This window comes from Suncus etruscus, chromosome 5 (assembly GCF_024139225.1).
Source record: "Suncus etruscus isolate mSunEtr1 chromosome 5, mSunEtr1.pri.cur, whole genome shotgun sequence".
Lineage (NCBI taxonomy): Eukaryota > Metazoa > Chordata > Mammalia > Eulipotyphla > Soricidae > Suncus > Suncus etruscus.
The window spans coordinates 83,114,440-83,141,899 of NC_064852.1; positions in this window are offsets into that span (position 1 = coordinate 83,114,440).

Sequence of the window (27,460 nt, forward strand, 5' to 3'; positions counted from 1 at the left end):
AATTGAAGAGGATCTAAGGAAATAGAAGAACATCCCATGCTCATGGGTAGGTAGAATTTAGTCAAACTGACTATCTTACCCAAATTACTATGCAGATTTAATGCAATCCCTATTCAAATTCACACATCATTCTTTAAAGAATTATAACAATCAATCACAAAGTTAATCTGGAACCAAAAAAGACCTAGGATAGCCAAACAAATACTAAAAACAAGAAGCTGGGTGGCATTTCTTTACCTAACCTAAAACTATACTATAAAGCCATAGTGATCAAAACAGCATGGTACTGGAACAGAGACAGGAGAACAGAATTCCCAGACATAAATCCCCAGATATACAGCCAACTAATATTTTACAAAAGAGCCAAGAACTTGAAATGGAACAAAGAAAGTCTTTTCAACAAATGGTGTTGGAACAACTGGAAAGCCATATGTAAGAAATTGAAAATTGACCCATACATCACTTCAACTCAAAATGGATCAAAGACTTTGAAATCAGACCTGAATTGATAAAGTTTATTGAGAATAAAATAGGCAGAACACTCAAAGACCTATATATCAAAAAGGTCTTTGAAGATGGAGCACCAATGGCAAAAACTTTAGCATCAAAGATAAACAAATGGGACTAAATCAAACTAAAAAGCTTCTGCATAGCGAAAGAAACCCTATTTAACACAAGACAGTTAACTGAATGGGAAAAATATCTTTGCACTCAACACGTCAGATAAAGGGCTGATATCTAGAATATACAAAGCACTCAGAAAGCTGAGCCCTCCAAAACCAAATAAAGCCTTAAAAAATGGGGAGATGAAATGAATAGACACTTCTCTGAGGAAGACAGAAGGATGGCCAACAAACACATGAAAACATGCTCACCTTCACTCATCATCAGGGAAATAAAAATGAAGACAACAATGAGGTACCACCTCACACCAGTGAGGATGGCTCACATCAAAAATAATGGGAACAGTCTCTGTTGGCGGGGTTGCAGTATGATAGGCACTCTCATCCACTGCTGGTGGGAATGCCCCCTAGTCCAACACCTATGGAGAACATTCTGGAGAGTGCTCAAAGAACTCAGAATTGAACTGCCATTTGACCCAGCAATTGCTCTCCTAGGTTTCTACCCCAAGTGGAAGGACATTCATCCCAAAGTACGTGTGCACCCCACTATTTATCTCAGTACTCAGTATAATAGCCAGGTCTTGGAACCAACCTCGATGTCCAACAACAGATGAGTGGACCATTAAGATGTGGTATCTATACACAATGGAATACTACATGGCAGTCAGAAATGATACAATCACACACTTTGCAGCAACTTGGATTGACCTAGAACATATTATCTTAAACAAAGTAAACCAGAAGACGAAAGATAAACACAGAATGGTAGCACTATTCTGAAACACCTAGAACACCTTATATACAACTAATACTCAACAATCAAGTAACAGGGTTTAACAGGGTAGAAACTCAAAACACAGTAACAGGCAACATATAACGAGGAGCAGTGCACAAAACACATGAAAGAGGAACCACACAAACTCTTTACTACACATTATACCACAAAGAAACCAGCAACAGTAGAAACAGGAGCACAGAGAGAACAGGTATGTAATCAGTCTTCTACTACAAAGGCCCACAATAATCCCTTAGGGATCTTATACAGGATTACAGGTAAAGAATACCATGGGAAATTACTGATCTCAACGGAACCATTCCATAACAATATGTTTTAATACCTTAATCTTACTATATTTAAAATAACCTCTCAGCTTTTCTGTACACAGGCGTTCTTGGATACAAAGGGTGAACAAACTAAGAGGGCATCTCGGGGCTCAGGCACATGATATACCATACTCAGCTTGCATTACAAGAATATCCCGATAAAACTCTTTAACATACCCTTTATCTCTAGGTTATACATTCTTTTAGGACTTGAAGCATGTGACCAGCCAGACCACCGAAGCAGCAACTGTGACCTTCAGACTTATACTACAGGCTCTACTCATCGAACACATCCAAGCAAACTAGCATTCCCTTGCTCTTTTCTCCTCTCTTCTCACTACTTACTTTTTTATTATTACTTTTTATTATTATTATTATTATTATTATTATTATTATTATTATCATCATGATCATTATTATCTTTTATTTTCTCTTTTCTTCTCTCCTGCCCCTTCCATATACTTTCCCCTCCCCCCTCTGGAAATCTGACTATCCCTTCACCCCTCAATCCCATCCAGATTTCCCACCTTATTAAAACTCTTCACCCTCAGTTCTTAATCTATTAGGCATCAAGACTGACCTCCAACCCCAACAAACCAGTACCCTGCACCCAAGCGAAGGGACACCCAGTCAACCCACACCTCCTCCCCGACAAGGAAAGGCAACCAATTCCCTGCTGACTCATGTTACTTGGCCCTTCTTACTAACTCCTCCTAATGTGGACTGTTACTTGAAACCGGACTTAGTTCTAAAAGGAATCCCAATCCAAGAACTCTTCCCAAGATCCTCCCTGCCACAAATTGTTTGCCAATCTCAAGAAGGTCAGGTGTGTGATGAAGGGGGGCCCGGGAACCCACACACTACAAGAAAATCTCAAAAGACAATAGGGAAACCTACACTTCCATCATAAGTATAAGTCCTGTATTACACTACCTCTTTAACTGCTTTGCTTCAAATGTAAGGTAGTCTCTCACATCACTTTATTCCTTTAATTACTTTTTACTTCATTTTTAAAATCTTTTTTCTTTTTATATATATATGTGAGCACATATATTTTTATCTCTATTTTTATCTTCTTTGGGGGTGTGACCAGTTTTTGTTTTCTTCTCTCTCCACCCCCAAACACACCGGCAATATAATGTAGCGCCATTTCTCCCTGCAAAGGCACACTAAAAAAGGGGGAAATCTTATGTATAAAAACGAGCTCCTATTTACTAGGGATAAGAACTCATACTTATTTACAATACAGGGTTATCTCCCACCTTGAAAATATGTCGCGTGGACCCAACTTAGACCCCAGGTGATTAGATACCAGCTGTCCAGCCTTGAATCCTGGATCCCAGACATAGAAACAATACAGTTCTTCACAACAGCTACAGGAAACAAATCCCATCCGGGAGATCCTTAATACTGCTTGGACACCAACAAGTGACAGTTCTAATATGATATCCTGACAACGAGGAAATTGGAAACAACTTGACCTAAGAGCAGGTTATCCCACCTCACCAGCTAACGATAAGACAAAATCAGAAGACTTGTCACTCTTAGGTCTGTGCAAAAGCCAAAATCGTGATCTACAGAAGACGGGCTGATATGACCATGACTGGGCAGTATGTATCCTGGGACCAATAAAAAAAAAGCCCTAGTCTAGGGTTTGATCTACGACCTGCACAAAAATCATGATCTCTAATTCCAGAGGTCTGACTGAGACAATAGCAACTGAATGGGTCTTCTGATAACATAATGAAAGAGGCTACCCCAGGCTACAGCCTAAGATCAGAGCAAAGACCAAGATCACCAACCACAGAAGACAGATTAAAATGACACTGAGGGAACAGAACTTCTAGAACCACAAAGAAAGACTTCATCATAAGTTCCACTCCTTGACCTGTGCAAATACCAAGATCTCTAGATACAGAGGTCTGACTTTATCACCCAGGAAAGAGCAGAAGTCTTCCATACACCATAAAAGCACCAAGGGGAGTAAATGAACCTGAAAGGAATCTATAGTTAATCCCATGACAATATACTTCAAGGGTGGAGAAGCCCTGTATCTCTTAGGCCAAGGGAATTCCTTTTCAAATGACCCCAAATTTACTGTGCCTGTGCAGAAGGGGAAAAAAAGGCAAAAAGCACAAAACAATTTTTATTTTATTATAATTTTTTATATATTTATTTGTCTAGTTTTTGTCAATTTCTTTGTTTTGGTGTGGATATTGAAGCTGTTGTCTTCATTCTTTTTTTTTCTTTTCTCTTCTTCCTTTATGTGCTCTGCTATGTTTTTCATCTCAAGACCATGGCTTTTATGTGGTGCTTATCTTTATTGTTGGAGTGCTCACTGGATATTTTATTTAAAACTTTTTTTGTACTGTTGTGGTGTTTCACCTTCTTTTTCCGCTTTGTCTCTCAAACTGAGGATGAAAATCTATAGAAAAACTCCACCCATTTTTGACGTTTTTGATTTTTACCCCAGTTTATTACTTTTCTTTTCTTCAAACAAAACCACATAACTTAAACTATCTAGTCCAGCCTCCCAATTAGAGGGGGAAAGAAGGGAGGTACCAAGACCAAACAGGTGTAGGATCACTAAGTAGTAAGCTGGGCACAGAGAGGACCACTCATGCTAGCAGCCCGGGGGGGGGGGGGTGGGTGACGGAGGAGGTTATGGGAGGCAGGATGGGAACGGAGGTGGAGGGAGGACAATTCGGTGATGGGAATTCCCCTGATTTTATGTTAATATGTACCTAAAATATTATTGTCAATGATATGTAAGCCACTATGTTTAACTTAAAAATTATTATTAAAAAAAAAAAGAAGTTCCATTCACAATAGTACCATGGAAACTCACTTTGAAGTAAGTTAAGGTAAGGGAAATAAACAAAGGAGACTACAAAAACCCTGTTTCAAGAAATAGAAGCAGACATAAGAAAGTGGAGAAAAGGGGCTGGCAAAGTGGCGCTAGAGGTAAGGTGTCTGCCTTGCAAGTGCTAGCCAAGGAAGGACCGTGGTTAGATCCCCCAGAGTCCCATATGGTCCCCCAAGCCAGGGGCAATTTCTGAGCACTTAGCCAGGAGTAACCCCTGAGCATCAAATGGGTGTGGCCCAAAAAAGTGGAGAAACATACTCTGTTCATGGATAGGGAGGGTAAACTTTATTAAAATCTAAATTTTTCCAAAAACATTGTACAGATTTAATGTAATCTAAGGATCCCCATGATATTTTCAAAGAAGTGGATCAAACTCTCCTGAAATTCATTTGGAAAAATAAATGCCCACAGAATAATAAATGCCCTTAGAGAAAGAAGATGGGAGGCATCAATTTCCCAACTTTAAATTTTTATGTAGCAAGAATCATTAAAACAGCATGGTATTGGAATAAAGACAGACCCTCATATCAATGGAATGACTTGAATATTTAGAGAATGACCCCCTCAGGCATTCAATCAATTAATCTTTGATAAAGGGGCAAGAAATGCAAAATGAAGGAAGGAAAGATTCTTCAACAAGTGGTGTTGGGATAACTGGTCAGATACATGCAAAAACACAAACTCAGACCTCTATCTAACACCATGCAAGAAGGTCAAATCAAAATAGATTAAATATCTTTATATCGGACCCAAAAGTATAAAGTATATAGAAGAAATGTAGGCAAAATACTTCATGACATTGAGACTAAAGGTATAATTAAGGAGAAAACACCACTGTCCAAACAATTGGAAGCAAAAATAAACAAATGGAATTACATTGAGCTGAGAAGCTTCTGCACTTCTAAGGAAACAGTGACTAGGATACAAAGACCACTCATAGAAGGGGAAAAACTATTCACCTAATACGCATCAGATAAGGAGCTAATAGCTAAGATATACAAGGCACTAACAAGAAAAAAATCATCTAACCCAAACAAAAAATGGGGAGAAAAAATGGACAGACATTTTCTTAAAGAAGAAATACAAATGACCAAAACTAGGACTTCGTGAGACGTGGTTCTGGAAGAAAATATTGAAGCAGAAAATAATCCAAACAGTAAAAGGGTATACGATTGAGTTCAGAAATTCCAACACTCAAGCCAGGAATCCCACCACACAAACCTTCTGCTCCTAAGAAGGAAAGCAGTTTAGTGCAAGAAGACTGAAGAATGAGCCTCTTCCTTTCTGAAACCCAGGCTTTAATTCTTAAGAGCCAGACCACACCCTAGAGTGGAGAAGGAATACCAAGTAGGGAGAAATCTGGTAATCCCATCAATAGATCACACCCTAGGGTGGAATATGAGTACTGATTAGGGTAGGACTAGTATTTCAACAATGACCAAAACGTGGGGCAGGCTTGGTGGTACAGGGAGTAAAGTGTCTGTCTTGAGAACACCAGCCTAGAATGAACCTCAGTTCCATCCCCCAGCATTATGGTCCCCCAAGCCAGGGGCGATTTCTGAGCGCATAGCCAAGAGTAACCTCTGAGAGTCACTGAGTGTAGCCCAACAACCAAAACCAAAACAACAACAACAACAAAACAAAAAACAAAAACAAAGCACAAAAAAAAAACCCCAAAAAACAATGACCTAAAGACACATAAAAAGGCTCCACTTCACTAGTCATCAGGGAGATGCAAAATAAAACAACTATGAGGTATCATCTCACACCACAGAGACTGGCACACATCACAAAGAACAAAAATAACCACTGCTGGTATGGGTGTGGGGATAAAAGAAGTTTTATTCACTCCTGGCGGGAATGCCATCAAGTCTAGCCTTTCCGGAAAAGAGTATGGATATGCCTCAAAAAAATTAGAAATTAATCCCCCATATTATCCTGCAATATTACTCCTAGATCTACACCCTAGAAACACAAAAACATAATACAAAAATAACCTCTGCACTCCTAGTTCATTTCAGCTCTACTTACAATAGCCAGAACCTGGAAACAACCCCAGTGCCTGACAACAGATGTATGACTAAAGAAACAATGGTACAACTACACAATGGAATAGAAGGCAGCTGTTAGGTAAAATGAAGTTATGAAATTTACCTAGACATGATTTACATAGAGACTATTATGCTGAGTGAAGTGAGTCAGATAGACATAGAGTAGTTTCACTCATCTGTGGGACTTAAGAAAAATAAAAGACAGTATAGTAATACCCAGAGATAATAAAAATGAGGTCCAGAAGGATCAGCCCAGGATATGAAGCTTACCACAAAGAGTGGTGAGTGCAATTAGGAAATTATACTGACAACTACCATGACATGGATAGTGAGAAAGAGAAATAGAATGTGTGTCCTGAAGACAGGCAGGGGGTAAAATGGAAGGAAATATATGACATTAGCTGCAGGAAAGTTGCACCAGTGAAGTAGGGGTGTTTATTTATGACTGAAACCCAACTATGAACATGTTTTTAACCATTGTGCTTAAATAAAGTATGGGGGGGAGAAATGCAGACACTAAATTTCAGTCAAAACCAATTAAAACCAAATCTCTTGGGGGGTAAGCCTTGGAATTTTATATTATCTAAGTGTTTTTTTTTTTCTTTTTTCTTTTTCTTTTTCTTTTTTTTTTTTTTTTGATTTTTGGGCCACACCTGGCGGTGCTCAGGGGTTATTCCTCACTGTCTGCTCAGAAATAGCTCCTGGCAGGCTCGGGGGACCATATGGGACATCGGGATTTGAACCAACCACCTTTGGTCCTGGATCGGTTGCCTGCAAGGCAAACGCCGCTGTGCTATCTCTCTGGGCCCCTATGTGGTTTTCTTATACATTGTTGTCTATAGAAACCACTACACTATATATAACATTGAACTGAGTTGTATAATAATAATAATGTATATATGTATATATATATATATATATATATATAAACTTTAAGAAAATGTTTCTTTCAAGATTATATTGTTAGGGTCAGAGAGATAACATGGAGGTAGAGAGTTTGCCTTGCATGCAAAAGGAGGGTGATTCAAATCCTGGCATCCCATGTGGTCCCCTGAGCCTGTCAGGAGTGATTTCTGAGTGTAGAGCCAGGAGTAACCCCTGAGCGTTGCCGGTGTGACCCCAAAACAAAAACAAAAACAAAAAAGATTATATTACTAATAGGCTTTTCGAGTTCTTTGGAATTTTTTTGTGTAGCTCTGCAGTTGTTAAGATGCAATTTCACATTCAGAAGCAACAGCATAATCTGGGAACTGAAGAGACACAAATTCTCAAAAGCTTCACCTCAAAAATTTGAATCATACATTTAATGTGTAGAGTCTAGTAGTGTTTTTACAATCTTGCATTTAGTTTTGATGTACAGTCAAGTTTGAGACATCTGACTGAGGTTGAATAATGAAAGTTACTTGTGCCTTTATTTTTGTTTTAGTGGAGAGTGTCTGTTACAGAAAATGTTTTACATTTAGAGACAAAGTAGGTGCCCAATAGATGGAGGTGGAATGGGCTTCTCCTGCTTTGATGCTAAGAGTGTGTGAGAACTTACATTGAATGATGTATGAAAATACCCTCCTGAAATGTGTATTAAAATGTAAATTAATGCGGCCTCAATTTTAAGTACTTTAAATTTTAACACTTAAATTTCAAATAAATTTTATTACTTAAAAGTAACATCATTGGCAATGAGTAAAACTTTATGTTTTCATTTTTCCCGATGCTGTCTGCTGAAATGTTGGCAAGAATGAGAACATTTAAAATATTTCCACTAGGGTAGTCTAGAATAAAGAAAATCTTTCAAGGATTCAGTTCTCACAAATTTGCTCTCTCCCATGGACCTTGTTCCAGCTCATGATTTTCTGCAGAATGTTTTATGCTATATTGTTATTGGGTCGTGACAGACTTGCCAAGGTTTGCAGTTGCTATAACAACTGCATTTGGGGTCTGCAGAGAATAGTTTACTGCTCAGAGGCACACACTTTCTGTTCATGATGAAAATGTTGATACATCAGAGGAACTAATTAGGGTAACAATTGTATATTTGATATTTCATCAGTGACTATGAAGGTCCTATTTATCACAGATGCTTTACTGACTGAACTGTGTATATATATATATATATACATACATATATATGCTATATTTATATATTTATATACTGTTTATACTGAACTGTATGTATTTTTCTTTAAATATTCTGGACAAATAAAGATCCTGTGGTAAAATATCAGTTGTTTTAAAAAACTATAATAACATGGAGGAAATGTTTTACTTTTTTTGTTTGTTTGTTTGTTTTTGTTTTTGTTTTTTACATAGAAGGAACTGCTATTAGGAGAAAATGTCTGCAAATTTAATTGATTCATAGATATGGTTTTACATTTATTTTAAGCCTATTTTTTGGTCAGAATAAATATAAAACCAACTACATTATCAAGTATTCATTTTTACCTTTTTGTTGGACCACACCCAGGAGTTATTCCTTGCTATGTGCTCAGAAATTACTCCTGGCTTGGGGGAGCATGTGGGATGCCGGGGACAAAACTGAGGTTTGTTCTGGGTCAGCTGTGTGCAATGCAAACACCCTACCGCCTGCACTACCAAAGTATTGAATTTTTAATAACATGTAGGCTTGAAAATATTATGTGTAGCATTTTGTTTTAAACTCATCTGAAAATTCGTTATCTAGGGTATTACTAGTTTTTACATACACAAAAATTTATAACAGAAAATTTTCATAATTAAGATGTTTTGAGAAATGAACAAATTAGATTCAGAATAAAATCTAAAGAAAGTTGTTTTTTTATCTCTCTCCAAGTCTGAACACAAATTTATTTCTCTGAAAAATATATATATTCCAAATATATTAAAATCATATTCTGGTTGGTATATAATATATGTTAGAACTAAAATTTTAAATGGAATTTTTTTTTTTTTTTTTTTTTGGTTTTTGGGCCACACCCGTTTGACGCTCAGGGGTTACTCCTGGCTATGTGCTCAGAAATCGCCCCTGGCTTGGGGGGACCATATGGGACGCCGGGGGATCGAACCGCGGTCCTTCCTTGGCTAGCGCTTGCAAGGCAGACACCTTACCTCCAGCGCCACCTACCCGGCCCCAAAATGGAATTATTTTAAGTTACAATGATAGCTTTAAATATATGGTCTTATAAAATCTAAGTGTAAGTATAATTTTTATCAGTGAACTATTAAATCTTTTTTTTTTTTTTTTTTTTGGTTTTTGGGCCACACCCGTTTGACGCTCAGGGGTTACTCCTGGCTATGTGCTCAGAAATCGCCCCTGGCTTGGGGGAACCATATGGGACGCCGGGGGATCGAACCGCTGTCCGTTCCTTGGCTAGCGCTTGTAAGGCAGGCACCTTACCTCCAGCGCCACCGCCCGGCCCCTAAATCTTTTTTTTTTTGTTGTTGTTTTTTTTTTTTTGTGGTTTTTGGGTCACACTCGGCAGTGCTCAGGGGTTATTCCTGGCTCCAGGCTCAGAAATTGCTCCTGGCAGGCACAGGGGACCATATGGGACGCCGGGATTCGAACCGATGACCTCCTACATGAAAGGCAAACGCCTTACCTCCATGCTATCTCTCCGGCCCCGAACTATTAAATCTTACTCCATTTCTTCTATGATAACTATGATTAAAGATCCCTTTTACTTTTCTTTCTCAACACTTTAATATTCTATGTCTTGGTGATTTTGATTAAGTTAAAACATGTATCTGCATTGTACAGCTAAGTAATTATTTCATTTTAATTAATTATTTTTATTTTTTATTTAAATAATTTAAATTGTTTTCTTTGCTTTGGAAAATACAAAATTGTGTTTATTTGTTTGTTTGTTTGTTTTATTTGTTTTTGGGCCACAGCCAGTGACACTTGGGAGTTACTCCTGTCTATGTGCTCAGAAATTGCTCCTTGCTTGGGTACCATATGGGAAGCCAGGGGATAGAACTGAGATTTGTCCTGGGTCAGCCGTGTCTAAGATGCCCTACCGCTTGGCCACTGCTCCGGCCCTGGAAAATACAAACTTTTATATATTCTTTTATTGACAATTTACTCTGAATTATAAACCTTAAAATCATTGTTCTGGCATTTTAGTTTACTAATTGTATCTTTTTGTTTGTATCAGTAGAATACATAATTATATAGTTTTCTCTTTATTGATTATGTGCTTCCTTTTAAAGTTCAATGTTATTGTCTTTATACCCTTAGTATATAACACTTAGGTACTCAATTTTGGTCTTCCAGGGACCCTGACCAGCGGGTAAAGCTGGGGACCACGTCAGTAATTTGCAATTCTCGAAGAAGAATCAGGCCTGAAATAGAAGAGGGACTGGGAAATAATGAGACTCGAGACGAGGGTCCGATCAGGAGTCCGTTTAATAAAAGAAAAATTAGACCTTTTATAGACAATGCAAAACAGAGTAGGGGCGGGGAACAGTAGGAATTGTTGTAATTTTCCACGGGAATATCTTGATTTTCCAAGGTTAATAAGATTATCATCAGTCAAGAGATTTACATTATTTTTGAGCAACAAAGTACAAAATCTAATCTCAGCTTGGGCCTTTTGACCCAAGGACATCTTGGAGCCTAGTAACTCCCTAGCTCTAGGCTATTTCTATTTCTTTGGATCCAAGGGCAAGGAAGGCCACATGCAACTTGTAAGCACTTTGGCTAAGACTTTCAGAAACTTCATTTTGATTAGTGAGAGGGCTTTTTAATTATTCCAAACAGTCTCCAACACTCAATGTTTCTTTAATTAATGAAAATAAAAGTTTACCACTTTGTAGATTTCAGTAGAATCAGAGATAACTGAATACTGTTTTATATGTTTTTTGAAAATTTCAAACATTCTAAATTCGAAATCAACAACTTTTTAAATCTGAGAAACAAATATAATGTATATATTAGAGTATAAGTTGAGTTTTTCTGGGACAAGATTTGTGACAAAAATCCGAACTGGGCTTATACTTGGGTCATACAGGTTATTTAATTCCCCCAAATCAAATGCATGTAGTCTCCAACTGTCTTCTGCCATCTGCTGGAGGGAGCGGTGCTTCAGCTCAGTCCACAAGTCATGGCTGAGCTGAAGAGGTAGGCGGCTGAACTTAACTGGATGCCACTGAACTATTTAACCCGTAATATTCTGCGCTTTGTATGAGACTGACAGCAGTGATGATGATATCTGCGAACTCATTAATGATGACAATGTCTATTCTGATACCCTCACATCAGATATAGCTGAAGCTCTGTTTGAACATACAAATGAGGAGGAGAAGGAATCCAGTTTTGAAGGATTTTAACCTTCGTGATATAGCTTGACTACCTGTTCAGCTACGGTTTTCTGCACTTTATTTAAAGGTTTAAAGTTATTGTTGCTAGTTTACAGTTTTTTTAGCAATAAATATTGATAAATATTTAACCTACTGATTCTTCAACTATTGTAATTGTTTTGAATATATGATTTATTTTTGAAATTTACCAGTGGCTGCTTCAATTTCCACTTGGGCTTATACTTGAGACACTAAGTTTTCCAGTTTTTAGGGTAAGCTTGGGGGCTTGGCTTATACTCAGGTTGGCTTATACCTGAGTACATATGATACATTTTCAAATAACAGAAATAAAATCCTATAGCTACTTTCTACCTTAGTTTTTTTTCTCTGTTCCACAGGACTTGGTAGGTATGTATTGTTAGTAAGTTCTATTCTGTTTCCATTGTCTCCAAAAATATTGATCAAATTTTGATCGGACTAAGTGTTTATCCAAAAGAATTTATAATTTCATGCTCAGTCAGATTTTGCCCTTCTTGTCCATCATATCCCAACAGCCTCTCATCTCTCACTCTAAAAGCATTGGCTTTTTGGGTTATTACAGTATTTCAGAACTGAATACCATTAAAGAGAGTATGAAAAAGCTCAGGTGAAGAATTCTATTTCTGAGACCAAAGCTATAGCACAACAGCTAGGGCATTTGCTTTGCATGCGTATGACTCAGGTTCCATCCCTAGAATTCCATACGCACCTCCACCCCAAAAACTACCAGGAAGGAATCCTGAGTTTAGAGCCAAAAGTAAACCCCTGAACACTGACCAGTGTAGCCCCAAACCAGTGTAGCTCCTTCCCTCCCTCCCTCCCTCCCTCCCTCCCTCCCTCCCTCCCTCCCTCTCTCCCTCCCTCCCTCCTTCCTTCCTTCCTTCCTTCCTTCCTTCCTTCCTTCCTTCCTTCCTTCCTTCCTTCCTTCCTTCCTTCCTTCCTTCCTTCCTTCCTTCCTTCCTTCCTTCCTTCCTTCCTTCCTTCCTTCCTTCCTTCCTTCCTTCCTTCCTTCCTTCCTCCTTTCCTGTTGAGGGTAGTGTTGTACCAAGGATGCTTAGTGCTTACTTGGGTTCTGTGCTCAAGGATCACTATTAGAGCATGGGAGATCATGCGTGATATCTGGGGTCTAAGGTGTAGTATCCAAGGTGGGATTTAAAATCTGGGATCTGAGGTGTGGTATTTTTGATCTAAAGATCGAAGGTGGGTTCACCATGTGTAAGGCAATTTGGGTCAGCCTTCAGCCACTATACTATGGTTCCTGCCCAAGATCTTCTGGACCGTAAAATATCTTAATTAAATGTAGAAAGTACAGGGGGAGATACCACGAGTACAAAGTTGGTATTCCTAGAGCTTGGTTTATCCACAGCCTTCCATATCGACTAATTGCAATTTCCTTAAATATGGGTTCTCGAGTGGATAACTGATGGTAGTGAACGAATGGGTTGTCATCACGTTGAGTTCTCATTACTGATCACTATTATTTAAAAAATAACTTGTGTTAAGATTGAGTTTGTAAAAGGCTTGTTTTGAAACTGTGGGTTAGGGATGCCTGAAGAAGCTGGCATGAGCAGGTTTTCTCCAGCACTGCATGATCTGTGAACACCTGGTGGAGCCCTGAGACCACCAGCACCCTGAGAAGTCCAAAGTAAATCTGTAAATTGAAATTATTTGCTCTGAAATTTTTTCAATTCATGCAAATTAATACTGGGATGATACATATTGCACATTTTCATAATTGTTTATCTAATCAATGTACCTTGGAAGTTCATGTGAAGAAATTAGTGACTTTACTTTCATTTCTATATATTTTTATCTTTTGGGGTTGTAGCCAGTTGAGCTTGAAATCATCAAGGCTACATTTAATGACACCTGGGATATCATATAGTGTCTGGAGTCTTAGGACAAAAGTCTTGCCAAAGTCTTAGGCATGGGTTGTACATGTTCCAGCTTTTTGAATTATCTCCCTAGCTCTGTGTGTGTGTGTGTGTGTGTGTGTGTATCTGTGTCTGTGTGTCTGTGTGTGTGTGTGTGTGTGTTTTAAATAGAACTTGAGAGTCAGAAATAACTCAGTGGTCTGAGTACGTGCTTTAGAATTAGGAGTCTGTGTTATGATTCCTGGTATTACATAGTCCAGTCCCCAGAATACCAAATACAAAATAAACCTAGAACAACAGGTGTAGCCTAAAACCAATAGGAACAACAACAGCAACAACAACAACAACAAAAAAATAATTAAAGCAGTTCCAGAAGATGGGTTCATGAACTAAAAATCATAAATCCACACGGAGTTTACATTTTAGTTCTGTCACCTAACCAATTTTGTGACCATGGAAAAGCTATTCAGTTTCTTCTGTAGAAACTAGATAAATGATGTATTTAACTAAATTAATGTAAAATTGAAACAAATTATATAAAGACCTTGAGACTCAAATGTTCTCAATATATCAATAAATATAAATTCATCACCAACTTATCTCAGTTTCTTAAAATTATTCTTCATGAACACGGTATATATTTAAACAACTCCAATGAGGTTTCCAATACTAGCTTGTATATTTAATTCACTTAATTACTGTAAATAAATTTATGTAAATAAATCAACATAATTCACAGAATCTAAAAGGTCAGCTAAAATTTTATTTCCTTGGACAATCACTTTATTATTGAACATTTGAATTCTTTTCAAATTTTTTCTTTCACAGACATTTGATTGAACAGCTTGGAACAAATTATTTATTGTTATTAGATTATTTTCAGCTGAAAGTTTATTTTCTAAAGTAAAATGATTAGGCCAAAGAAAAAATATATATATAGTTTTAAATATCAAATGTCTCTACAGAAAATATGAGTCATTTTTTTTTTTTAATTTTTTGAAGGGTGGTCACACTCAGAGGTGCTCAGGGGTTACTCTTGGCTCTGATCTCAGAAATCACTCCTGGCAGGTTCTGAGGAACCATATGGGATGCTGGAAATTGAATCAAACCAGGATCCATCAGAGATTGACCATGTACAAGGCAAATGCCCTATAGCTGTTCAGGCCCCTAATATGAGTCATTTATAATGTTGCTTAAAATATTTGAAACAGAGGCTGGAGCAATATGACAACAGGTAGGCCATTTGCCTTGCACACAGCCAATTTGACTTTGGTTTCTGGCACCTAAAATGGTCCTTACAATTCTGCCAAGCTTGACAGTGATGTGCAGAGTCAGAAATAAAGCGTGAGAAGTGTTTGGTGTGGCCCCTAAAGTATAAAGTATAAAATATATATAAAAGGTATATATTGGTATATGTATATATAAGTCATAAAATTTTACTATAACCTACCATCAATGGAATTTAGTTTTGTTAGTATAATAGGTACATACATAAATAAATTTTAAATTTATTTTTGAGCCACTTAGACAATGCTTAGGAGGTGCAAAAGATACCAAAAAGGAATGTCAGGATTTGAACCTGGGTCAACTGTGTGCAAAACAAAAGCCTTACCTGCTGTAGTACAGATCCAGATCCTGGTACCCTTAAATTTTAAGACATTTTTACTTAATCTGAGAATTATATAGATTTTAAGTATGGGAATTTATTTTCATATATTTATTCAAGTGTAAGCGCTATTTATTCTATTCCTCTTATTTTTATTGACTAAACTAAAAGTTTCTAGGTTATATTACCTACCCCCTAACCCAATCTCATATTTTAGGGATAATATTAGTAATAATAATAGCTTTCTTAGGACGATGACAAAGCTTCATCCCATAAATTTAATTTTTTGCTTTCCCTCTATTTCTTCCCTATTTTATACTCTGAATTTGGGAGTTTATAGAATATAAATTAATTTAGTACAAAAATGATACCACAAAATATACAATATATATACTTTCATCATATGTTTGGACAAGAGTATTTAAAATATTAAAGTATCTCTGAAGTTCAAAAGAGCAATAATCTAAAAGTTAAATAATAAATACCCATAAGAAAAACTTTAATTAGATCATGATAAATATTTTGGCCTGGGAACTGGGGGTAGTCCTAGTGATACACCACTTAGTGATATTAGTCCTGATTATTCAGTGCTCTGTACAGCACTGTGAAAATGTTTAGACTCAATGATATTAGGAGATATCAGTATGCTATCTAGGGGTTGGATGGATCATGCTGGTTATGCTTATGCAAAGCATGTATAGCCCTTTAAAGTATCTCCTACCCAAGACCATCTTGATAATTTTAAAATTAATTTGAGAAGGAATTAGACTAAATTATATAAACTATTACAGAACTGTCTATTTTAAATAATAACCTTTTCTCATTGAGTTACCCATGACTCACTCTGTTCTTTAGATTCAATCCAGATTTTAGGCAATAGATTCCATAAATGTACCTTAGCTCTTACCTGTTACTCAAATCTGGTTCTTATTGCTGAAATTTAACTCATCTATCTTGAACCCAAATATTAGGGTACTTTATTCATTTTTTCTTGGCATACTGTAATTGTCTGTTTTTTTCAAATTCAATATTGCTATTAGGGAAATATCAGTCTATCAATTCTATGACTTTAAACACTTTCTCCTACCCGTCTAAACCTTAGCAAATAAGGAGTCATCTTATTAACTACTAAAGATGAATAGCTCAGCAAATCATAATAAAAAATTTAATACTTCAACACTTTTCTATAAATAGAATGTTACATGGAAAACTAAATAGCTGCCTCTTACCTAATTGCACTCAATGGGGAACATTTTCTTTGCTTGTGCATGACTCAAATATTGCCCCCTTAAAACTGAGGAAATATTCATATTTTATAAAAGAACAGACAATAACTGTGTATTGAATGAAAAGAGACAGAAGAGGGAGTCAGAGAGATAAACAGTAGTCTTCTACAAAAGCAGTTCACTAGATGTCACTCTAAGCTTGAGTCTGGATTTAGGTTTTCTAAACAGAAAATGTTTGCAGGAATGATACTTTTGGTTTACAGGCAAAACTGTCATTTCTTTCAAAAGTAACTGGTGAAATAACACTATGTCAAAAGTAATTTCAAGTCTTAAAAACAAGTTTAGGTTTTAACTAAAGGACTTTAAATATCTATAAAATTTTGACCTTTGAGTAATAATATAATATTCTGTATTACTATTCAAGTTTTATTTATTATGAAGAAATTGTTATAGGCAAATATCTAAAGAATGAAAATTTAAAAAACAAGATCATACCTCCATATATGAAATGACAATAAAATGGCACTTGATTAAAGAATTATATTAACTTACATAAAATGTTTTCCCTTAAACTATAGATTATGAATTATTTCTATGTTAATGAATGCATAACTTGTCATTAATATACAGTATTGTTATGTGGCATATTTTTGCATTATTAATTAAAATGTAATACTATACACTTTAAATACTAATACATTGAAAAAATATTGAAATTTTTTTTTGATTTTTGGGCCACACCTGGTGATGCTCGGGGTTACCCTGGTTATGGGCTCAGAAATCACTCCTGGCTTGAGGCACCATCTGGAATGCTGGGGCATTGAACCTTGGTTCCTCCTAGGTCAGAGGTGTGCAAGACAAACACCTTGCTGCTGTGCCACCGCTCCAGCCCAAAATGTATTTTATTCTAATGCTTTTATTTACTATGTATGATATCACCATATCTTGCCTACACCATTTTAACATTTTCTTTGCAGTAATTGTTCAAACAAAATAATCTGATAATAAACCACCTTCATCCAGTACACATAATAAAAATCTGTTTACCAGTGTGCTTTTAATTTTGAGAAGAAAAAATAAAAAAATGCTTCAAGAATTTTTCCTATTTGTTTTTGAATTGTAACTAGGATTCTCTTAAACAGTTTTCTTTTTTATTATTATTATTGTGGTCGAAATAAATTACAATTCACTCACAGTAATATTTGAGGCACAGTTTTCTGTGTAAGAGAATGTGTGTCTTATAGAAGCAAGGGAATCTATAGATTTAATAGTTGTTTTTTCTCTTCAATTTTTAGTTAAAATTATTGAGAACCAGGTGTTTTGTATTCCAATTTCTTGCTTGTAATTTATGATCAGGCAATTTGTGAAATTTCTCTAATGTCATTCTCCTACTTGTAAGTTAGAGGCCATAATACCTACATTTCTGTATCATAGAATTAGTGAGATCATTTATTTAAAAGTACCAGGATTGGGGCCGGAGTGGTGGCTCAATGGTAGGGCAAATGCCTTGCATGTGGCTGACCTAGGATGGACTGCGGTTCGATCCTCCGGTGTCCCATATGGTCCCCCAAGCTAGGAGCGGTTTCTGAGCTCATAGCCAGGAGTAACTCCTGAGCATCACAGGTTGTGGCCAAAAACCAAAACCAAAAATAAATAAATACATACATACATACATACATACATACATACATACATACATACATACATACAAAAAAACAAGACCTTATTTTTATTTTACAAATGAATCTTTTATTTCTGGTTCGATATATAATCTATTGTGCTTTACATCATTAGATCATCCAGGCCTATCATACATGGTTAGTTCCATAGAATACTTAACCATAGTTTACTTAACTACACATTTAAGTGAACCATGTGTGACTATTAATTCTATGCAGCTTTCATCAATATGCTTAGCTCTTTTAAGGCACTATGGTGTCCTTACACTTTTTATCTTCTTCTAGAGTTTCTTTGAGTTTTTGCTTTTTCTTCTCTTTTTTAATCCTGTCTACCAAATTAAAATCATTAGGGACATCTAGAATTGAGTCCTGAGAGACTATACATGTATCATTTTAGTTTCTGTTTATATTTGTCATGTACATCTACATTGAGATATATTGCTTGAATGTTGGTAATATCAAAGAGGCGATATACTCTGACAGCTTACCCTCCATTCTGTTCATAATAGCTTGAGTAAAATTAGGAGAGAGATTTTATATCTTCTTTGGGGTGGCCACACCCAGTGACACTCAGGGGTTACTCCTGGTTATGCACTCACAAATTGCTCCTGGCTTGGGGAACCATATGGGAAACTGGGGGATCGTACCATTGTTCTTCCTAGGTCAGCCACATGCAAGGCAAAAGACCTACTGCTGCGCCAGCACGCCAGCCCCTAGAGATTGTATTTTTTTGGTAAAACTTTCTATTGACTGATGTAGTGTTTGCCCTACTTAAAAAATGAAGATAGAAAGGAAGAAAACATTTTTTACTAATAACTCATTTTTTATTTTTAACTAATAATTAATAGATACATGCACACACATACCTTTCTACCAGTTTCCCTAAGAAATAAAAATGTAATAATTATAAAATGCCATCTTAATATATATGAGAACAGTTGCAAGCCTAAAGATAAGAAACTAGTATTGAAAAAGAGTTGTGTAAATAAGGAGCCCTTAGTAAACTGTTGGAATGTAAACAAGTAGCCTGTGGAGAATCCTCAAAAAAAATCAAATCAGAAATTTTACATAATTTACTTATCTTTTTTCTGTATATTTACAAAGAAAATAATTTTTCCTGATTTTAAGAGCTATATGCATCCACAGATGACTATAGAATTATTTGCAAGAGCCACACAATGAAACAGTTGAAGTACCCATCTATTAAAGAATGGACAAAAATGTGGTACATATATAGAACAAAATTGCATTCAATTATTTAAAAATAATAAAGGATTGGCTTTATAGGATATATATATATATATATATATATATATATATAGAGAGAGAGAGAGAGAGAGAGAGAGAGATAGCTCTATAGGATTCAGTGTACATATATTGCATAAAAGAGGACTAGGTTTGATCCTTTGTACTACAGATACTCCTCAATTAATGACCAAGTTCCATTTCAAAAACTTGGTTGTTAAGTAAATTGGTCGTTAAGTGAGGAACTGCATGTACTGTATACAGTAGTATAGTATATTCATAGTACTTGACAATACAGTATTCTGAATAAGTAAAATAACAAGAAAGATCAAACTGAAAGCTTCCACTTGTTTTAATTTGCATAGGTTGTGTAATTTACACACAGTACTGCAATGTATTACAGAACATAAAGTTAGTAAAGTAGGTACAGTGAAGAGATGGTCGTAAGTGCAAGTGGTCTCTAAACAGGTAGGTCGTTAAGCGAGAAGTATCTGTATATAGAGTTCCCAGAGCATGATCAGGAGTGACCAACTAAGTGAAAAGTCAGAAGTAGTCTTCTGAGAGATGGGGCCCCAAAACATAAAACAAAACAATGGTGTCAATGGTGGTTGTGATAACATACTTTATTCCTAAAATAAAATTGTATACTAAGTAACTCATATAATCCAGTGATTGCAAACTTCTAAAGTCATGTCAGTAACTTAAATGTATTCACTTATTGAAGAGAAACAAGATAAATCGACATAGAAGCTATTATCTCTCATGAAATAAGAGGGTAAGAAAACTAACATCTGATTTATCTCTGATATATAGAAGACAAACAGACAAACCAAATGAAACAAATATAAAATTTTAAACTATAAGACTAATCAGTGGTTACCAGAAGAGAAAAGTTGTTGGGGCCTGGCTATATTAGGACAAAGGAGATAATTGTTTAGTGATAAATAGAATTGAATTTTTTAAGTATAGACATAATGCAGTATCTACACCTTAACTTCTATTATATTCATCTTAAAAATATGATATAATAAATCATTAAAATGTCATTACTTTAAAACAGAATATAGTAAAATTGGCTTTTAATAATAAATAAAACCTAAACCCTAAAACATAAAACTTAGTCCTCCTTACATATTATGTAAAAGTTAGAAAGAGAAGTTCATCACATTTTGTCAATGAAGTTCTTAAATATGATATAGAAACCAGAGTGGTAGCAGAGTAGATACTGTGTGTGTCTTGTATGGTTAATCATGTTGAAATCTGGCACCACATCTGGTCCCCTGAGTATCACCAGGAATGGCTCCTAAACAAAGTACAGAGTAGTCCCTGAGCACCCATGAATATGACCCTAAATCAAAATAAATAAAATGAAAATTAATATGATCTAACCAAACAAGTGAAGGGAAAGTTTCTCATACTATTTTGCTCAACAAGCACAGTCATAATTTCTAGTGTTATAGAAATGATTTCTAGCTGAAATTAATTCTAGCTGAAGCATATTACTAAATAGATAAGAAAGGCAACTTATGAAACAAATGTGCAATGTGGGAATATAGGTTGCATAGGCCCATAATTTATATATGTAAAATTAAGTTCTTAGATCCTCAAAATGTTCTATCTGATAAAAATGTTAAGAAAAAGAAACTGGAGGGGCTGGAGCAATGGCACAGCAGTACGGCATTTGCCTAGCACACGACTGACCCAGGTTGGACGGTGGTTCGATCCCCTGGCATCCCATATGGTCCCCCAAGCCAGGAGCAATTTCTGGTGCATATCTAGGAGTAACCCCTGAGCATCACAGGGTGTGGCCCCAAAACAAAAAAAAAGACAAAAAGGTAAAACATTTAAAAAAAAAAGTAAAAAGAAAAAGAAACCAGAATGGGGACGGTTGATTGATAGTACAGTGGGTAGAGCATTTGCCTTATATGCCATCCACCCAGGTCCGATCACTGGCATCCCATCTGGTTCCCTGAGCTTGTCAGGAGTAATTTCTGGGCTCAAAGCCATGTGTAAACCCCTGAGCACCATCAGATGTGACCCAAAAATAAACAAAAAGAAAAAGAAACCTAGCTAAGTGAGAATTGGTTCTTCTCTATTTGTAAGACTTGCTCTTCTGATATAAGGCATTTTATTGCTCACTACTACCCCCTCCTTTATTTCCTGCTTTCTTTTTTCCCAGGTGGGTTTTTAAAAAATGTCTTCAAAAGTTTGTAGGTGGTGACTTTCATCTATACTGTCTGTGTTTAACACGTCTGCTTCTACCTTGGGTACTGGGCAAATTGTGGTGTTCAAGCTGTTTTACTATTTAAGGTTATGCTTGTTCAAGCTGTTTTACTTTTCATGATTGCTATAATATCAGGACCCAATTATTTAAAAGCAAGTTCAAAATAAGCACATTCTGTTCCTTCATTCAATGGGTACTTATATATTCAATGGAATATATAATGTGTACCAGACACTACTTGTGTTTATTAAGTGTTAATTTCTTTTATTGATTTTTTCTAATACCTGTATTTATTCTCACTTGAGAAAAGGAAAAAAAAACTTAGATTATAGAACAAAATTTAATCTATAAAGAAAATTCAGTTTTTTGCTTATTGGATCAAATTCATGAAGTTTACTAGTTTCCAAATATGAAATTATAAAGAAAATAATTAAACATTTAATATTCTCTAACTCTTTCTCTCCCCCCCTTTTTTTTTTGCACCCACCCACTATTCTAAATTCTTTTATCATTTTGAGATTTGGGAAGGATTTATTATTTAATTAGTCAGCATAACTTTTTAAAAGCAAATCTTTACTTTTGGTTTACTTTACTGAACAAACCCCTATTTTCTATAAATTTAAACAACTATAGAAATAAAACTCTACATTTACATACTTAATAAGTAGAAACATGCATTTTATCTAATTTGCCCCAAATTTGATTTTTTTATAAACTATATTTAGGAATGTTTTTTATCATATATCTGACATAAGGTAAAACAATGGAGATAAGCTGAGACACTAGTAGATATCTAAACTGTTTCATTCTGGTGTAAAGAAAGATAATACAAAAATTAAAGTGGTTGACTTGCATGTTGATGACCCTATTTCAATCCCTGATACTACCAGAAGCAATCCTTGAGGACAGAGCTGGGATTATTCTGAGTACCACACATGTGGAAGCCTCAATACTCCTCTCCAGTCAAAAAGAAAAATGATAAAACTTTCTGTCATTATTTCTTTTTATATAAGCCATGATTAGCTTACAGCACCAAAACTAAATTGCTAAGGGTTCCTAACTCAAGTATTAATAAACTTAAATTAACAGAGTACTAATATATACTAATATATACACTATTATTATTGCAGCAAATGTTTATCTAGCATTTATTTACAATTATTAAATGCTTTGTAAACATATACATATATCTAATAAATACGAATATTCTTTCTTTAGAAGCAAAAACAAGACTACAGAGAAAGTATTATTATTAACACCATCATATAACGTTATGAATTAAGGCTTAGAGAGGTTTACATGAAGGAATCAGGAGTTGAATCATGGCTTTGGTTCTGATTTCATAATTTCAACTACTACATTGTACTAGATGTTAGGAATTAAAATGATGATCACATCATACTTGTCCTCTGATCATATGAAATTTATAGTCAACTGACAGAGATGAACATTAAGTTATTACATAAATATATAAGCACAAATAGCAATATTTTCTCAGTAGTGGAAATATAAAACTTCAGAGAACAGGGGCTGGAGAGATAGCATGGAGGTAGGGCACTTGCCTTGCATGCAGAAGGACGGTGGTTCAAATCACAGCATCCCACATGGTCCTCTGAGACTGCCAGGAGCGATTTCTGAGCATAGAGCCAGGAATAAACCCTGAGCACTGCCAGGTGTGACCCAAACCTCCCCCCACCAAAAAAAAAAAAAAAACACTTCAGAGAACAAATACAATAAACTGTATGATCTGACAGAGAAAATATCCATTAAAAATTGAGTTGCTCTTAAATTAAAGCAAGTATTATCTATATTAATAAAATAGAGATAGGAGGGTGTAAGGTAAATTAAGTGCTAGCAGAAAGAAATCTAAGGAATTACAGAAAACCATGGAGGCCAACACAGCTTTAGCAAGAAAACTGGCATGAAGTAATAACAAAGAAGAAGGCAGGTTGCCCTGAAGTAAATTCCCACTATTAAATTCCCAATATTAGAAATGTTTGTCCTTTTTCTAACTGTTCACTAGTTATCTTAAGCTCTCAAAAATTCTGTTTACCTCCAAGTACTTAGCAATTTTCAAAGACTAATGTACATAAACATTATATTTAAACATCTATATTTAAGCAGTTTTGTGAGGAACGTTTTGTATTAACTATGTCTTACTACAGTTGGGGTTTTTATTATAATTTTCACTCGTTTTAGTTACCTATATCTTTATTTTATATATTTAGTTCACTGTTAATTTTTTTTTTTTTTGTTTTTGGGCCACACCCGGTGACGCTCAGGGGTTACTCCTGGCTATGCGCTCAGAAGTCGCTCCTGGCTTGGGGGACCATATGGGATGCCGGGGGATCGAACCGCGGTCCGTCCTAGGCTAGCGCAGGTAAGGCAGGCACCTTACCTTTAGCGCCACCGCCCGGCCCCCCACTGTTAATTTTTTCATCACCCCCTTTTATCTGAAATATACAGGTTTGCATTAGTAATGTTCTTGGTCTATGGTCTTTTAAGTACAACTTCAGAGTAAATCTTGTGTGTTATAATATACCTACTATCTCAGTTTATTCAGGGATGCTTAACAGAATAACATTGACTAGTTTATGTAGGAAATTTATTTTACATAGTTAGTCTGCAGACTGGTAAACATAAGGTCAAGACCAAGTGAATTTGGTGTCTGGTGAGTCTTTCTCATAGTGTGCTCTCAAGGTAGATGAACTGAAAAGCACTTTGAAGTAAGGGGTATAATGGCATTTGAGAAGTCTATCTAATCACAACTGTGTCATTTCTCAAAGAACCCACCTTTTAATACTAATACATTGAGAATACCTACTACTCATAAACATTGTCATGATAGTTGTTAGTGTAGTTATTTCTCTAAGTAAACTCACCATTCTTTGTGGTGATCTTCATATTGTAAGCCGGTCCTTCCAGCCCTTATCTCTATTGTTTCTGGGCACTGGTGAAGGAGGGTGTTCTTTTTATGACTGAAACCCCAAAACAAACATATTTGTAATCATGGTGTTTAAATAAAATTATTATTTAAAACAAACAAACAAAGCAAAATTACTTTTCTAAGGTCAAAAAAAAAAAGAAGAGAGAGAGAATATCTAATACACTGAGAACTAAAATTTAAGGACATAAACTGGGGGGTTGGAAGGACATATTTACTCTTTTTAATAAACGTGACTTACTTGTACTTCTATAACAATGAGTACAGATTTTCATCACATTATTTTTTACAATATGAATATAAACAAAAATAGATATTATGCTTTATCAAAAGGTTTATTTTTCATCTTTGATGTGGTCTAAATTAAAAAAAATTGCTTGTACCTTCATTGCTTGGATCAAGCACAAATCACAAATCTAATTTCTGGAATGAGGAGTGATACAAAGTCATTGGTAACAGACGTAAAGAATCCAAAGCCAATGTATCTGAAAGTAAGGGGAAAGGAAAGAAATGGATGATGACAAGTTTGCATAACTTTGCCGAGTTTTTTGTTTTCTTTACTTGTTTTGTTTGTATTTATAAGAGCCTCCAACCTGTGATTGAGTCAGGTGATCAGCCCATAGATAAGAGTGTCGGTCTGACAATTTTGTGCTCATGCCTTGAGATGCAAAACTGTTGCAACCACAGCCACAAGGAAAATGGCATTACTATGAGATTGTGCAGTTTCAGGGTTTAGTCCTGGGCCTGTATAGTCAGGCTTCACACCTTTTATCTCTGCAGCACCAGACCAAGTTTTTAATGAAAGGGAGCAGGAGAAATAAAATGTACAAAAGCATAAAAATAGGAGAGTAGAGCATAATTACTAAGTTGTGATGAACTTCCAGTTTCAAAAAACAAAATTTTGGCAGGTGATAAGAAAGGAAGAGAAAACAATTTATGATACAGTTAAATAAAAGTTTCTAGTTGTCAATTTTGGTAAAGAAAGTTCTTTTCATAGAAGTCGATCTTACTACCAACAGCTGTGTGACCATTGGGTTACATATATAACCCAATTACATATGAAAGCAATGGACTCTCTGTTACATAATCTGACAATTTCTAAAAAGGAAATGATCAATTTATTTAAATTGTATGTGAGAATTTATATTAAAATATTGAGATGAGTATCGTAAAGGGAAGTTCATATTGCTGAGATTGCTCAAGCCTTCTATTTATTTTCTTTTTCTGTTGTAATCTGTTTTGTTGCTTTCAGGACCTTACTTGGTGGTGCTAGGACTTGTTCCTGGATGTGTGCTCAGAGATCACTGCTCGCAGTTCAGGGGACCACATGAAGTGCCAGGGCTCAAAGTCAGGTCCTTATGCCTGCAAGGCAAACACTCTACCAAGCCATTTACTACCTCTTTGGCCCCAAGCTTCCTTTTTTATGTAAATGAGTACCTAGGAGGGGGGAAAAACACCAAAAAGAGATGATCAATATGTATGTGGAAAGATTTGGCTTCTTGGGCCCGGAGAGATAGCACAGCGGCGTTTGCCTTGCAAGCAGTCGATCCAGGACCAAAGGTGGTTGGTTCGAATCCCGGTGTCCCATATGGTCCCCCGTGCCTGCCAGGAGCTATTTCTGAGCAGACAGCCAGGAGTGACCCCTGAGCAATGCTGGGTGTGGCCCAAAAACAAAACAAAACAAACAAACAAACAAAAAAAGATTTGGCTTCTTATAAACACCCATATGATTTCATCAAGTCTACTCAGCACATAAAGAAACTTGGCAAAATTTATGAATTTTAGCAACCTCTCCAGGAAATGAGATTTAGATGATGCAAAGCCATCTTAGAAAAGGACAGATATACATATCATTAACAAGCATGTTAATGATGTGTATATTTGTATTGGTGTGTACCCCAAACTGGGTTTAGCTTTACCTAAAATGTGTATAATAATAAAAGTCTTCTATTGTTATAGGAGGGTAAAAATATATGAGTGAAGCTAAAAAGTAAATAGAACTCTCAAGCACAAGTGACTAGTGTCAAAGCTAGCTTCAGTAGTGTTAAGTTTAGGGACAGTACCTGTGCAAAAACTAGGAAGGTATCTGGCGATGGATGGTTTTGTCACACATGTGAATTTATAGAATGGAGCACTCTAGGCAGCATCTCATGAAAACTAAGTAGACCTTCTTCCTCTCTCGTTTATAATTTTTTGTTTTGTTTTGTTTAGTTTTTGTTTGGGGGCCACACCAGGTGACGCTCAGGTGTTATTCCTGGCTATGCACTCAGAAATCGTCCCTGGCTTGGGGGACCATATGGGACTCTGGGGGGATGGAACTGAGGTCTGTCCTAGGTCAGCAGCTTGCAAGGCAAATGCCCTACCACTGTGCCACCGCTACGGCCACTTCATTTTTTCCCCTCTCACTTCATAATTTGTCTTAAATATTCAACTTGGAGTAACTATGACAGGCCAATATGCTTTAAAAACACACACACACATATATATATATATATATATATATATATATATATATATATATTTTTTTTTTTTTTTTTGGTTTTTGGGTCACACCTGGCAATGCTCAGGGGTTATTCCTGGCTTTATGCTCAGAAATCACCCCTGGCAGGCTCGGGGGACCATATGGGATGCCGGGATTTGAACCAGCGACCTTCCACATGTAAGGCAAACGCCTTACCGCTGAAAAACACATATTTTTCTATGCTAAC